Source organism: Saccopteryx bilineata, chromosome 6 (genome assembly GCF_036850765.1).
Source record: "Saccopteryx bilineata isolate mSacBil1 chromosome 6, mSacBil1_pri_phased_curated, whole genome shotgun sequence".
NCBI classification, from domain to species: domain Eukaryota; kingdom Metazoa; phylum Chordata; class Mammalia; order Chiroptera; family Emballonuridae; genus Saccopteryx; species Saccopteryx bilineata.
In genome coordinates this window covers 46,990,671-47,006,964 of record NC_089495.1, presented here as the reverse complement: position 1 = coordinate 47,006,964, position 16,294 = coordinate 46,990,671, and the positions used below count along the sequence as shown (strand labels likewise).

General features: G+C 37.3%; 1 protein-coding gene and 1 pseudogene across 1 annotated transcript in view; one reads left to right on the top strand and one right to left on the bottom strand.

Annotated features, from left to right (window-relative positions):
* Window positions 1-16,294, bottom strand: part of FGF14 (fibroblast growth factor 14) — a 719,079-nt gene that overhangs the window by 513,930 nt on the left and 188,855 nt on the right. The gene's annotated exons all lie outside the window — the stretch shown is intronic.
* On the top strand, window positions 1,301-2,513 carry LOC136308306 (dnaJ homolog subfamily A member 1 pseudogene; annotated as a pseudogene).

Below are 16,294 nucleotides of genomic sequence, written 5' to 3'. Positions count from 1 at the left end.
CAACTAGACTACAAGTTTTTTTGAAGGTAAAATGTTTGTCCTTTGTTTTTACATTACCACTACTAACTAGAATGTATTTGTTATTTAATAACTGTTGGCTAATTGTCTATCCTAATCACTTCATTGCGTAGGCAGTAGAAATTTTTCTCACTGTTTCAGAGAAGACTAACAACCAGAAATGTTTGTCTTTATCTTAAGCAAAAACAGCTTTTGGTACTCAACAAAAACTGGTGCAATTACAGAGTTTATTTGTAGCTTTTCAAACCCTCCCTACTCTATACCAAGAAGTCGCCAGGAATATGGAGCTCAGTTACAATCTCAGCATAAAGCATAGTAAATTGCTTATCAGTAATATGACAGGTATGTGATATTTGCTGAATTCATTAGCTGCTATACCCTTGGTCGCCCTAGGACTTCACTGTTATTATACCACTTAGACCATATTATACTCAGTCTGAGACATGTCATTTCCTCCAATTAGTTTGTTAGATCTTTAAGCAGAGTTTATATTTAGCATTGCATTTTAGAGCACTAGGACAGTGTCTGATATACATGGTCAACAAATACTTGGTCAATCAAATATACAATTTCTAAAGTAGAAAGAATTGTTTAAAAGCTGTCTGCACAGTTCAGAAATTCTAACCAATGGTTTGCCAGCTCTAGCTTACATATTTCCAGCAGTCCTAACTTCCTGAGACAGCCCTGGTTGCTATACAGAAGAACAGCCCTGGTTTTCAGAAAATTCTTTTCTGAGCTAAAAGCACTTTTCTTGCATTTCCTGCCTCTGGTTCTAACTATTGTTTTTTCTTCCTTTTCCAAGTGAGAGGAGGGGAGATAGAGAGACAGACTCCTGCATGCACCCCAACCAGGGATCCACCCAGCAACCCCTGTCGGCAGCTGATGCTCTCTACCCATCTGGAACCATGCTCACAAGTGAGCTATTTTTAGTGCCTAAGGCAGATGCTTCATGGAGCTGTCCTCAGTGCCTGGGTGCGTTTATGTGAACCAATCGAGCCATGGCTGCAGAAGGGAAGAGAGAGAGAGAGAGAGAGAGAGAGAGAAAGGATGGAGAAGAATGGAAAAGCAGATGGTCGCTTCTCTCATGTGCCCTGACTAGGAATCAAACCGAGGACATCCAAACACCAGGCCAACACTCTAGCACTGAGCCAACTTTCAAGGGCCTGGTTCTAACTTTTTATTGAGAAGGGTGAGGAACTTTCCAGAATGCTCAATGAGAGGCAGAGGAGCGGTGGCTTTCCCAGCTGCGCTCAGCCACACGCTCTTTCCCGCTCCTCCACACCGGCCTCGCCTGCCAAAAATGGTGAAAGAAATCACTTACTATAATGTTTTGGGAGTAACACCCAATGCCACACAGGAAGAATTGAAGAAAGCTAACAAGAAGCTCACCCTGATAAGAATCCAAATGAAGGAGAGAAGTTAAAGCAACTTTCTCAAGCTTACAAGTGCTCTCTGATGCAAAGAAAAGGAAATTATATGACAAAGGAGGAGAACAAGCAATTAAAGAAGGTGGAGCAGGTGATGGTTTAGGCTCCCCCATGCACATCTTTGATAGGTTTTCCGGAGGAGGAGGAAGGATGCAGAGAGAAAGGAGAGGTAAAAATGCTGGGCATCAGCTGTCAGTAATCTTAGAAGATTTATATAATAGTGCAACAAGAAAACTAGCTCTACAAAAGAATGTTATTTGTAACAGATGTGAAGGTCGAGGTGGTAAGAAAGGAACAGTTGAGTGCTGTCCCAATTGCCGAGGTCCTGGGATGCAAATAAGAATTCATCAGGTAGGCGCTGGAATGGTTCAGCAAACTCAGTCTGTGTGCATGGAGGGCCAGGGAGTGCGGGGAACGGATCAGTCCTAAAGATAGATGTAAAAGCTGCAATGGAAGAAAGATACTTTGAGAGAAGAAGATTCTGGAAGTTCATATTGACAAAGGCATGAAAGATGGCCAGAAGATAACATTTCATGGTGAAGGAGCCCAAGAACCAGGACTGGAGCCAAGAGATATTAGCATTGTTTTAGATCGAAAGGACCATGCTGTTTTCACTTGAGGACGGGAAGACCTTTTCATGTGTATGGACATACAGCTGGTTGAAGTACTGTGTGGCCTCCAAAAGCCAATATCTGCTCTTGACAACCAAACCATAGCCATCACCTCTCATCCAGGTCAGACTGTCAAGCATGGAGATATCAAGTGTGTGCTAAATGAAGGCATGCTACTTTATCATAAACCATATGAAAAGGGTCACTTAACCATCAAATTTAAGGTAAACTTTCCTGAGAATGGCTTTCTCTCTCCTGATAAACTTTCTTTGCTGGAAAACTCCTACCTGAAAGGAATGAAGTAGAAGAGAGTGATGAAGTGGACCAGGTAGAACTGGTGGACTTGGATCCAAATCAGGAGAGACGGCGCCATTACAATGGAGAAGCATATGAGGATGAGGAGCATCATCCTAGGGGTGGTGTCAGTGTCAGACATCTTACTGGGGCCCGTGAGTAACACTCACTTCTGGCCTTTTATATACTGTAGTCTGTGAATGAGTGAAGGACTATAATCATAATATGCTCACTGCTTGCTTTTGTTTTTGTTTTAATATTCAACTATAGTAGTATTTTAAAAGTTCAATAAAGAATAAACTCAAATATAAAAGAAATAAGAGAAAGGTAAACAGCTTGTTTGACTACTTCTAGTAGAGTTCAGAGCTAAAACCTGTATGCTGGTCTCAGCTCAGACCTTCTTAAGTCATATAATCTTGGACAAATAATTTATTCTTCCCAGATTTTCTTTTTCTTTTTAAATTTTATTTATAAAATTAAATGTAATGGGGTAACGTTGATCAATAAAAGTACATAGGTTTGAGGTAAACATCTCTATAGCATTTGAACAATTGATTGTGTTGTGTACCCATCACTTAAAGTCAAATCATTTTCTGTCAGCATATATTTGTCCCTCTTTACTCCACTCCACCCCAACCCCAACCCCCACAACCCAATTCCCCTGTTTTTTGAAATATAGGTCAGCAGTCTTGTCTCATTCAGGACATTTCTTTCCCAAAGTAAAAGTCCTGTTTTCCTTGAGAAATCCTTGTGTTATGTGGTCTCTAGATCAAGACAAACCCCAAGTTATTCTCTTCAACACTCCTCCAATCTATGTCCTTCTTGAAATTCAGAATCAAATATGTGCTTTTAAAGGTACTGATTACAGCCTGACCTGGCAGTGGCACAGGGAATAGAACATTGGCCTGACACTCTGAGGACCCAGGTTTGAAACCCTGAGATCGCCAATTTGAGCACAGGGTCGGACTTGAGCTCAAGGTAACTGGCTTGAGCATGGGATTATAGACATGACCCCATGGTCAATGGCTTGAGCCCAAAGATCACTGGCTTGAAGCCCAAGAACACTGACTTGAACCCTAGGTTGCTGGCTTGAGCAAGGAGTCATTGGCTCAGATGAAGCCCTCCTCCCACCCTCACCCCATCAAGGCACATATGAGACAGCAATCAATGAACAACTAAAGTGCCACAACTATGAGTTGATGTTTCTCATCTCTCTCCCTTCCTGTCTGTCTGTCTCTCTCTCTCCCTAAAAAAAGAAAGTACTGATTACATACCAAGATCCAAGTGTAAGTCCTCCAATAACACAACCCAATACCCTACTTAGAATAAAATGAAGGAGATAGATTTAAACCATATTTTAGAAAACTATTCAGAAATCAATTTTCAATAGACATCTTTTATCATCTATTGAAGTGCTATCTGGGTCAGTTAAACTATCCTGGAATATGCTAGCTTCCACTTTATTTAAAACCTCATTTTCTACAGTTCCAAATATAGGTTTCAAATTATCTAGAGTAAAGCCACCCTAGAAAAATGCTAATGCCACGCACTTATATCTGGACCAATACTCGGTATGGGTATGGTAAAGGTGTATGCAAGACCGCTTCACTAAAAGATGTGGTCTATGATTCAGTGTAAGCACCGTCAGTGACTAGATGCAGAGATAGGTGTCGGGCCGGGAAAGAGGGCAGTACATAGAGATGGGAGCTTGCTGAGGCAAGAGTGACAACTGTTATTGCTACTGGAGATACAAAAGGGACCAGATTTATCAGTCATTTTTATATCTTCCAAGTTAAGTCTACTTTCAATGCTATCCCTGGGACAGAGCACATGCTCCTTCCAGTTTTGTGGGTTAAATATTGTTGAAGAAGAATTGTTTAAAATTGTGTTAGAACCTCTTTTATCTAAATTTGATATAGTAATTTTACTCTGTTTTTTTTTCTCTGCACATTGACAGTCATCTGTTACGGCCCATGCCTTCAAAAGAGTTTTACCTGTCTTTTTCACCAGTTTCATCCTATCATTTTAATCTACTGTCATAATTCACATGTATCCTGTTTCAATCTCCATCCACATCTAGCCTACATTTTCTTCTATAGTTCACCAGCAAAACATATAAAATGTACTACTTTAGAAAATATTACATTAATTTTTTTTTATTTTTCATTCTGTTGTAAATGATAGAATACCCTAATGATGAGAATATGCTTTGATCTACAGCTGTTAGGACAGTGAGAGGTGAGTTTCCACAGTCTCTGAAACAGCACTTTGATTTTTTCACATGGCTTTTCTTTTCATATATAAACAAACTGAAACTAATAAAATGTTATCGAACGAAGACTCATCTTATAACTTTCCCCCATCAACAATAAGAGGAAAGAAAGAAATATAAAAAATATACCTCCAAAGCTGTTCTCATGCATTAGTGCATTCAAAAGTTCTTTAGACTGAAAGATGCTCTCTCCTGTACCATACTGACAGACACCAGACAGCTTGCAAAGAAACTCCAGATTAAAGGCTTTTAGTATTATAAAAATATTATTGTGGAATCACTCTTGTGATGGTATCTCTATATGGAATCTCTCCTTTCCAAATAAGAAATTATTTTAATTATACTGTGTTGAGGGTTATCAGGATACTAACTCTTTTATGCAACATTATATGACACTTGTTGGTTGCTATGGTGAATTAATAGATTCCATTTATCATTTTTACAGGTTGTCCTAGAACAAAGAGAAGGCAGCATTCAAAGTCTTTTTCAACTGAAACTGAGACAATAATAATAACTTAAAAGCACCAAATACTGCTGAAAGCAGCATTTGCAGATTGTAATTTGTGTTAAATATATCTAATAGATTTTAAATTATTAGATAAGCTGCTTCACATCTCTGAGTCTAATCATCAAATATAAGACATTATACAACTATTCAAATATTCACTATAGTTTTACCCCTTTGGGTAAATATTTGACCAATTATTATGGCTGTCTTAAAAGATGCCTTATAGATGAACGGTTTTAGCTCAAATTTGGCAGGTTTTCCATATTCTCATGACTAATTTTTGTGCTATGTTCTATGTTCTATGTCTCCAGTTGCTAATAATTGATCATTTATAGATTCCATTGCTTCCCACTCTCCTTATGTCCATTAAAAAAATAAAAATCTCTTTAAAGCATTTTCATTTAAGTTAGTGCTCTTTTTAAAATGAATTTATTGGGGTGGCACTGGTTAACATAATTATACAGGCATTATTCAGGGGTCCAATTCTACAACACATTTCTTAATACCATATTATATGTTCACCCCCCCCCCAATTTGTCTCCATCCATCACCATTTATCTCTTCTATACTCTCCTCTACCCCACCCCAATTTGGTCCTTAATGCTGAACGGCAAATATTTTACTTTCTTATTGATTCCATTTTTTTTAATCTTATTTTTATTGATTTTAATACAGTGACGTTGATAAATCAGGGTACATATGTTCTGAGAAAACATCTTCAGATTATTTTGACATTTGATTATGTTGCATACCTCTCACCCAAAGTCAAATTTTCTTTCTTTGTGCCCCTCCCCTCCTCCCACCCCCTCTCTCTCCTTGATTCCATTTCTTCACAAAAATGTTTTAATTCTCTTCCTGTGCCCAAGTCTTAATTCATCCCCCAATTACCAGCAGAAGATCTGGCTCTTACCTTCCTGAGGACAAAGAAGTCCTTCTAAATGTAACAGCTCTTCCACAATAGTTCATTTCCCAATAACTCAACATGCCTTTCCTCTTGACTCAGAAAGGCTAACCCAGCCCATGGAGAAGCCCTTCAACCATGAAGCATCTTTCTTCAACCCTGCATTTCCCGTACGTCCCCAATACTTCAATATCCATGTTTAATGTTACATTTTTCGATACATAACTGCTACCTACATTTTTAACTATATACTCATTAAAGGATAGATCAGACATGTGGGCACCCTGAACCAGCTAATCATTTCAAACGCTGTCAAATCACTATTTTACTTTCCTTTATTTTATAATCTCCAGAGGAAACAATGCTCTGTTAATTCAAACACCATACCCCTTTGTCAGTTCAAAATTAAAGATTTCTTTCATGTTCTAAACCTGCATTAATGTTAGCTGATTTAGAATTCTCTTTCATTTTGTACTTTTTAAATTACCTCTAACTAGATGATATTAGTTTCTCTGTGTATACACTGAAGACAGAGGTAAATTACTGATTAAAACACTGATTTCAAAAAAGTTTATAATTTCTTTCTTACAGGTCAGCATTTCTTTGGTTACAGAATCTACAATTTATGACCAACCTCTTGAGGCAAACATCTTGATAAAGATGTTTATCTACCTATCTGCAAGGGGAGAGCTTCCCTAGCCATTCCTCAATGGACCGCTCAAATGTCTAGTTTCAGTAAAACTCTCTTCCAGCCAAAACTAGTCACATAGATTTGACTAGTTTTGCTATTTATTGTATCTTCATACTGTGTATTCCTCTACTACCTTGCAATCTCTTTGTGGGCAGAAATAATACAAGTTTTGTCTCTCCTGCCTCACCATCCCAATAGCTATCACAATGTCTGACATGCAGTTAGTATTAATTTCTGACACACACAATTGTAAATTTGTGCCACCATAAATAGCAGTCTAGAGGACACAAATCTTTCTGATGTCAGTCATATGTCTGCTTCTTACTCAAAAGTTTTACTAAGTCTTGAGTATTTATAAATTATTTATATTCTACCTTCCCAAAGCACCTTATTCCAACCTAGAATAATAGATGCAAGTAATATAGAAACCTTCAGTATTAAAAATAAAATAAGAGCCTAGATACAAAAAGCAGATGGATGGATGTCAGAGGGGAGTGGGGTTGGGGTGAAAATGGTGAAGCTGGTAGTTACAGAACAGTCTTGGGGATGTAATGTACAGCACAGGGAATGTCATCAACAGCATTGTAATAACTATGGATAATATCAGGGGCTGGGGACCTGAAATACCTGAAGAACACTTTGCAAAGTACATGGTTTCTAACCACTGTGTTGCACACCTGAAAATAATACAAAACCATGTTGAATGTAAACTGTAATAGGAAAATAAAAGTGAAAGAAAAATAAGATTCATCAATGAAAGGGATGTGAGAATCTAGGATTCTGCCCTCGTGTTCTCAGAGTAACAACAGGTGGGTGCTTTTCCCCCTGGGGTGCCATTCACTCAAGCACACATACCATCTGGCAGCTGAGCCACGTCAACCGCCTGCCTTTGTTTTACATCATGTACAACATGCACCACATGTTTTGATTCACAGGCACTTTCAGGTTTCTTCATTCAAAATATGTTCACAGGAGAAACTTTGCATATGACACTCTCCGTTGCTCATTGAGTCACAGCCAGCTTGTCTTATTGAGTGTTTATGTGACTGGCACTTGTTTCCACATTTACTAACTGAAAAATGTAAACATGCTTTTTTGTTGCTTCCTCATGGCAGTTTTTCCTATTTCAAAGATTTGTTTTCACTGGAAATGAATGATACTAACTTCATTCTACTATATTTATCCTCAGGTATGCTGGATGGTTTTAATTCTTTACCAACATAAATGTGTTTTCTAGTGGTTCAACCGGAGCTTAAAAATTAAGATTCTGATCCATATGGCAGGAGCACCGCTTTAGGAAATGGTAAAGGTAAAGCAAATAGAATTGTAAGCCACTCAATCTAAATATCTTCCTTTCTACCCTGACACTGACAATGGTTAAATTTACTCAGGGATATTTATTGAATGATGTGTGTGATTAAAGAAGGGTAAGACTAGTATTGATTAATTAATACTTAATGTCTATTTTCTGGAATTATAGTTATCTATCTATCTATCTATCCATTAATCCATCCATCATATTTAATAACCTAACAATATCTATATTGATTGATTTTTTTCTCCGTACCAGGCCTCTGCTAAGTTTTTGTTAATATCCAGTTTCATCCTTAAATTAACCCAGTAATTTAGTTATTATAACTCCCATCTTACAGATAACAAAACTAAGACTTAGACAAAAAACCTCCCATGACCACACAATGAATATGTGCTAGAACTGGGATTTTTGTCTCAGGTTTTAGTTTGCTATTGACAGCTCTGCTCTACTGTCTTCTAACCATAGCATACCTCTGTCCTATGTAAGCTAAATATTAAAATATAAAGCTTCCTCTTCCATCCTTAAGAGTATTTTTTAAAAGGCTAAAATACATCTTGGATTAATATAAAAATTACATTCTCAAAAATTTGATACTAAATTTGATTTCTCCTTCACTGACTTCTTTCTCATCCCTCTCTCTCTTTTTAAATTAAATTCATTGGAGTGACATTGATTAATAAGATGATATAGCTTCAAGTGCACATTTCTATGCCATATGATCTGCTTATTGCATTGTGGAAGAATAAACTTAGTTTTAATGTTCATATTATCCAAAGAAATATACAGATTTAATGCAATCTCCATCAAAATCCCAATGACTTTTTTTAAATAGAACAAAAAAAAATTATATTTTATGGACCCAGAAAACACCCCAATTCACCAAAGCAATCTTGAAAAAAAAAAAGAACAAAGTGAAAGGTGTCACATGCTTGACTTCAAATTATACTACAAAGTGATGATAATCAAAACAGCATGGTATTGGCAGAAAAACAGACAAACAAGCCAATTGAACTAAATTGAGAGCCCAGAAATAAAGCTGCACATTATTGGGAAAATCATTTTTCACAAAGGAGCCAAAAAACATACACTAGAGAAAAGAAAACATCTTCAATAAATGGCATTGAAAAAATTGGAAAGCCACGTGCAAAGGAATAAAACTAGACTACTCCTTGGCCTCACATAAAAAAAAATTAATTCAAAAAGGACCAAGACCTAAATATAAGACCTGAAATAATAAATTACATAGAAGAAAACAGATATTAAACTTATAAACTTTGGTCTTAAAAGTTTTATGAATTTGGCCCTAAAGGCAAGGGACATAAAAGCAAAAATAAATTAATGGAACTATATCAAATTTTAAAAGCTCCTGTATAGCAAAAGAAACCAACAGCAAAACAAAAAGGCAACCAACCAAATGGAAGATGGTATTTGCAAACAACAGCCCCGACAATGGGTTAATATCCAAAATATTTAAAGAACACATACAACTCAACGCCAAACAAATAATTCAATTTAAAAATAAGCAAAGGATCTGAAAAGACACTTCTTCCAAGAAGACAAACATGACCAACAGATATATAAAAAGGTGCCCAACTTCACTAGCTATTATAGAAATGCAAATCGAAACTGCAATGAGATAAGACCTCACACCTGTTATAATAGCTATTATCAATAAAATAAATAATAACAAGTGTTGGAGAAGCCGTGGAGAAAAAGGAACCCTTATTCACTTTTGGCAGGAATATAAACTAGTACAGCCACTGTGGGAAACAGTATGGAGGTTTCTCAAAAAGTAAGAATAGAAGTAACCATGACCTAGCAACCCCTCTTCTGGGTATCTGCTCAAATAACTTGAAATAGTTTTATTCACAAAGATATATAAACCCCCTATGTTCATTGCAGCAATATTCACAGTGGCCAAGACAAGGGAACAATTGAAATGGTCACTGATAAATGAGTGGATAAAGAAGATGTACATATATATAGGGTGGGGCAATAGTAATTTATAGTTGTTCATACAAAAAATAATATAATAATTAATAGATTAGATATTAATACAAGAGTAAACTCTGTTCTGCATACTCACAACTGTAAATCTACCTTTGCCCCACCCTGTACAATGGAATACTACTCAGCCATAAGAAAAGCTGAAATACTGCCTTTTCAGACAACATGGATGGAGTTTAAGAATATCACGCTAAGTGAAATAATTCACATCCCTTTATGTCCTGCCCTTACTTCTACTTTGAGGGAGGAAAAAAAAAAACAAAACCTGCTTCCCTTGGTTCCACCTGGAATAGTTGTGCATCCCAGGTGAAAGCTGTCAAAGTCCATCTTGTTCTGAAGTCTAGATGACCAGGAATAGATGCTGCCTGCAAGTTCTCTCTCCCATCAGCTCAGTGGACTTTATGGATGTTCTTTGTTTGCTAGAGACAAAAATCTTACATGATGATATCAAGTTCCATTTCACTCATTTCATTCGGGTCACACAACCAACAAGAGCATTAGTTCCTAATGTTTATTCAGTTCTGACAATGTGCAGGTAATTTCACATGAATTTTATGACTTTATGCCCAAAATAATCTAACAGCTTAGAAATGACTCACCCCATTTCATAGGTGAAGTGAAGCTAAAAGAGGTGATGATGTAAAGTGATATGAACTTCTATTTTTTTAATTCCTGCCTAGTATTCCCTCCTTCCTCTTGGTAATGGCAGGTATAAAAGAGTCTTAAACTGTGGTTAATCAGGATTTACTAACAGGCACTGTCTTTTCTTGATAACATTCTGCTCTCTTGGCTTGGGGGACACCACTTGCCCAGTGCTCCTGTTCTCTCTTCAATCATCCTTCTAAAACACCTTTTCTGAATTCTCTTTCTCTGTCCAACCTTGGGGTTTCTCAGGACACCGTTGCAGTGTAATAAAGAGGCTCTGGATTTTCCAAACCTGTATGTGTGGCTACTAATGGCTGTGATAGGAGAGTAAGGGCTAAATAAAGAGTAGAGGGTTTAATTCCCGATTTGTAGATGAAAGTTGGGTTCTGACAGGGAACAGATCGAAAATAAGCTGAGGGTAAATTGACTGAATGTACTGTGAATGGCTTTATCACATGAGAAAACCATTGAATAGCTTTCAGTTATCCAAAAGGTATTTATAATATTTATTTAATTATTCCAAGGATTGTACTAATTACTGATAAATCAAGATTTATGAGAGATAACCTTTGTCTGTAAAAATAACTCACTGTTTAACAGAAGATAATATCAAGTAAGCAAATCAAATGGAAAGAGTCCTATAATAAAGCTCTTAAAACAGTACAATGGGAGCAGAAAAGAAAGAGTGGTTAATTTACATGGACTCTCCAGTCCCAGCTGGCCCAACTCCACTGCTGGAGAGTAGGTCTCAGAAAGCTTCATGGAAGAGGGGATACAAAGGGATCTCGTAGGTAGTAACAGATGGAAGTGGTGAAGGGTATTCAAGAAGGAGGTGTGCATGCATTTGATTACTATTTATGTCATGGTGTTAATTATTCCAGAAAGAACTTATATTGGTTATTCCTGAAAGCCTCTAACTTCTAAGTTGTGAATGAGCAGATGGGAGAAATCAGAGCATTTATTTGCAATCTGCGATAATACTTACAGAGAGCAATAAAAAATGTAATAATATAAGCTAAAGCTTATTAAATAAATGTACAGAGTTAGTTTTTATAAGCCCAATTTTACAAGTGTCTTAGTAATATTTAAACCTAGTGGAGGAGAAAAGGAATCCCTAATCACTTGGTGAAGAAACAGACTTAAAGAGTTAAGTGACTTTCCCAAGGTCTCAGAGGTGGTAAATGATAAGGCTGGAATCTGACCTTGGGCATCTTGGTTCAAAATATATTCCTTCCGCTAAGTTTTTCCCTTCTTCTTTTTTTCTGTAATATCCTTTTTTGATGTCTTCTAATACAGTGAACCAAGTTGCCACTAAATGTATTTGTCTCCTTCTCCCTCTCTCAGATACAGGTTTATTATGTTGTGGAACATAAGAATTTAAACCCAGAGCAGAAGTCAGAGTTGCAGTCAGAGGGTAGGGTTGATACCTCCACAGACAGAAGTGAAGAACTGTAAGGCATAAGTCTTGCCATTTATAACACAGGTATCCTAATTATGATATTTTGCAATTATATTGCTTCTTAAGAATTCTTTATCTGGCAATCCAGCCAAAGATAACATATATTATATCCTACTCCCTGCTATGCACAGTTCAAGGGCTATTTCATAACATGAGAACGTTCTAGAGAAAGAGCATGGAGTAAGAGCTCATCTATCAAGTGAAGTTAAGAGATCAGATTCTAAATTCAGTTATCGACTCCGCCTCTTTCTGGCTACAAGACACTGGGCAAATTATTTAACTTCTGTGTTTTCTCCATCTGCAAGGTAGTGACTATGACAGCAATTGCTAAATCACAGAGTAATTGCAAAGAGTAAATAAAAAGTGCATGCAAAAATACTGGCACATAAATGCTCAATAAACATTATTATTATAATTAGTTGTTACTAATTGCAATTGAAAAATAACACCTTAAAACTAAGTGGGCAAACTCTATCAAACTGAAGTATGTTATGGTTTATATAAGGATTTCATTTATTTTTCCCTTAATCCTGTCACATACTCTCCTTGATAATCAATAGCGAGAAAGACAACTATCAATATGAGATCGAATAAATGAAGCCCATGACTTTATATCTAAGAATCAAGAAGTCACATATTACAACTAACTTGAATTAAACTAACTAGAGTTAATAATGATTATTTAATTTTTTTTATTTTTAAGCACAGTTTACATTTAATATTATTTTATATTAGCTTCAAGCATAGTGGTTCAACAATCATATACTCTACAAAGTGTTCTCCTGCTAAATCCAGTGTCCACCTGCCACCATACATAGTTATTACAATATTATTGACTATGTTCCCTATGCTATCCTTTATATCCCCATGACTGTTTTGTAACTACCAATCTGTACTTCTCAATTAAATTGCGTTCATTTTAGTCAGCAAATGATTTAAAACAGAAATGGTCTCATAATAATCAAAAGCCACCAGTTGACCAGGAGCATAAAAATAAAAATAATATCTGCACATCCATATCCATATCAACTTGATATGAAAAGTAAGTTGCAATTTTACATACCCTATCAAGATATAACCGGAATTTGAAATATAAAAATACTAGATGAACACTTAGTAGAAATTATATCCAATTAGGTTTTCTTTAAGAACAAAAACTACCATATCTACAATGTAGCATTTTCAGAAAAGTGCATGTAAATACTGATCTAAACCTTTCTATATTTTATTTTAACATATAGAAATAGCACATAAAATTATGAATAATGAAGAAATTAATTCTTTATGTAAGAACTCCAAATCATGAGAGCAATTGTGAGTTACTTTTGATTCCCTAATACATTCAATCTATACTTTAATATATTTAGTCACAAAAATGAACATGATGCCATGTCCTTTTAAAATTTTTAATCACACTTTTTTTATAATCACTTCAAGTTAAGCAATATGCAACACATATTAGATGGGAAAAAGTAAAAAATTGTCCTCATAAATCAATACTAGGAATCACTAAAAATCACTCTTATCTTTGATAGTAATAAAAGTAGTTGTTTAATTTAAAAAGAAGCATGTATCATATGCTAAGTGAAATGAGAGAGGCCTTTACCAAATTTTTGGTTAGTGTAAAAGAGTCACTGTCTCATCAAAGCTTGCAAGATTTCATCTATGAGTTCTTCCAGAGAAGTATTGGATTGGATTGTGTGTCTACCTCTGTAAGGGATGCCATGCTCAGGACTCAAAACCCTCTTTTCTGAAGGTAACACAGAGAAGTAAGTAATGATTACATCTGGAATGAAATCAAAACTCTCTCTGATTGGCTTTTATGATACCACATGCTCCTGGTCTACCTCCTTACTTTTCTCTCCTCCTCCCGTTTCCCCTTCACCAACACACACTCCCTGCACCTCAGTAAGCCCTGGTGCCCTAGAGCTCAGTCCGTGTCCACTCTCTTTTCTATTGACAGTTACTCCCTTCCTGGTGATCTCTTCCAGTCTGGTGAATTGAAATCCTTTTCAGATGTAATGCCTGTCTAGCTAGCTATCTTCTGAAACCACCAGACTCATCCTCGGTACCACTGTCTGACCCTCATCTCTACCTGGATGATGAACAAGATCATCAAGTTTAACCAAGTCTGGATCTTCCCTCTCATACCTGCTCTTCCACAGCCTTCTCCTTATAGTGACTGGTCTATCCTTCCAGTTGTTCAGGCCAAAAACGGCAGACTTGGTCTTTCTCATCTTTAAGCAAATCCTGTTGTCTCTACCTTCCAACCATGGCTCACCACTTCTCTTTTTATCATTCTGGTACAAGCCACTGAATATAAATCAACTGAATATCTGCAGCAGTCTCCTGACCAACACTCCAAATTCTGCTCCTGCTCCCTTTATCAGCCAGAGTGACTTTCCTAAAACAAATCAAATCAGGTAATTACTCTGCTAAAAGCTTTTCAGAGGCTCTCATTTCATTTCAAATAACAGCCAATGTCTGTATAATTGACTAGGAGGGCCCACCTGGTCTGGCCTTCTGCCATCTCTTCAACCTCACCACCTCCCAATTTTCCCCTCACTTTCAACTCCGACCACAGTCTTGTCCTTGCAGTTTCTGGAATGGGCCAGACAACCCCCACATCAATGCTTTTACAACTGCTATTCCCTCTGCAGGAGACAGACACAGCCCCTCCCACTCCCCCTAATGCAGGGGTCTCAAACTCAACTCAGCATGTGGGCCACAGAGCAAGATCACAGCCTTCTGCGTGCCGCACTAGGTCTACAAAAGGCAACTGTTACGCAACACTTTTCTCACTTCAGTTGAAAACAAAAAAAAAATCAGTACAACAAGCACAATCGTACATGCAGTTTACTCAGTGTCACAAAACGACCAGAAACTGTAGTTCGCATCACAACTGCTGTTAACTAAGCTAATATCTAGCTAGGATGCTAGAGAAGTGAAAAATACAAGTAGGCCCCTAGGCTTACTTAATTTTATCCAAAATAATTTGAACTTCGTGGATTAGTCTGCAGGCCACACAAAATTGTTCAGCGGGCCGCATGCGGCCCGCGGGCCGCGAGTTTGAGACATCTGCCCTAAGGTGTATCCTTCTCACTTTCCCTGGTCCTAGCTCATACCATCCCACTCCTCCTTTCCTGCTTCATTTCTTACCAAAGCATTCCTCACCACCTAACATATAATATCATTTTTTAAATTTTAGCTTACTTTTTGTCTAGCTTCTCCCACCAGAATGAAAGTTCCCTGAGGGATTTTGCATCTGTTCCTTTTACACTTATACCCCCAGCATCTACGCAGTGCCTGCCAAAAGAAAGAACTGAAATGAAATTGCTGAACAAACAAATGAATTTGGAAGTTCATCTCTGGTTCAAACCCCTAATTTTGTAGATCAAATATCTGAGTTTCACTTGCATGAAGACAGAGTCAGATGTGCCAGTCTTCTATGACATCATTCTGCTTCCATGCTTAAGTCTAGCAACTTCAGCATCACACTTCATGTTGTTGACGTACGGAAGAATGAAGTCCATGAGAAACTGTGTTCTTGCGTCATTGCATTTGCATCATGCTGACTTATAATGTGCTCTTAATTAGTTTCCCAGCAAGCTTTAAACATTTATCTTTAACTATTAAATAAACTACGCCCTTCCATATTTGACTGCAAAACAGTTCACAATTATCTACTTAGATGGGGTACTAAGGTAATCAAGTTCATAGAGAAAGAAAGTAGCATGGTGGAGGCCAGGGACTGGGGAGAGGAGCAATGGGAAGTTATCGTTTCATGAATATAGAGTTTCAGTTTTGCAAGACGAAAAAGTTCTGGAACTGGATGGTGGTGATGGTTGCACAACAATGGGGCTATACTTAACACTAAGAAATTGTACATTTAAAAATGCTTCAGATGGTGTAAGGCTGGCAGTTGTGGCCATGCAGGTCCACATGGAAATCGGGCAGACAGTAAAGAACTGTGGAGCCAGAAAACTGCAAGCCATACCAATTTATTGGAGGCTCACAAAGACAGGCAAGCAAAAAAAAAGAAGAAGAAGAAGAAGAAGAAGGAGGAGGAGGAGGAGGAGGAGGAGGAGGAGGAGGAGGAGGAGAAGAAGGAGGAGGAGGAGGAGGAGGAGGAGGAGGAGGAGAAGA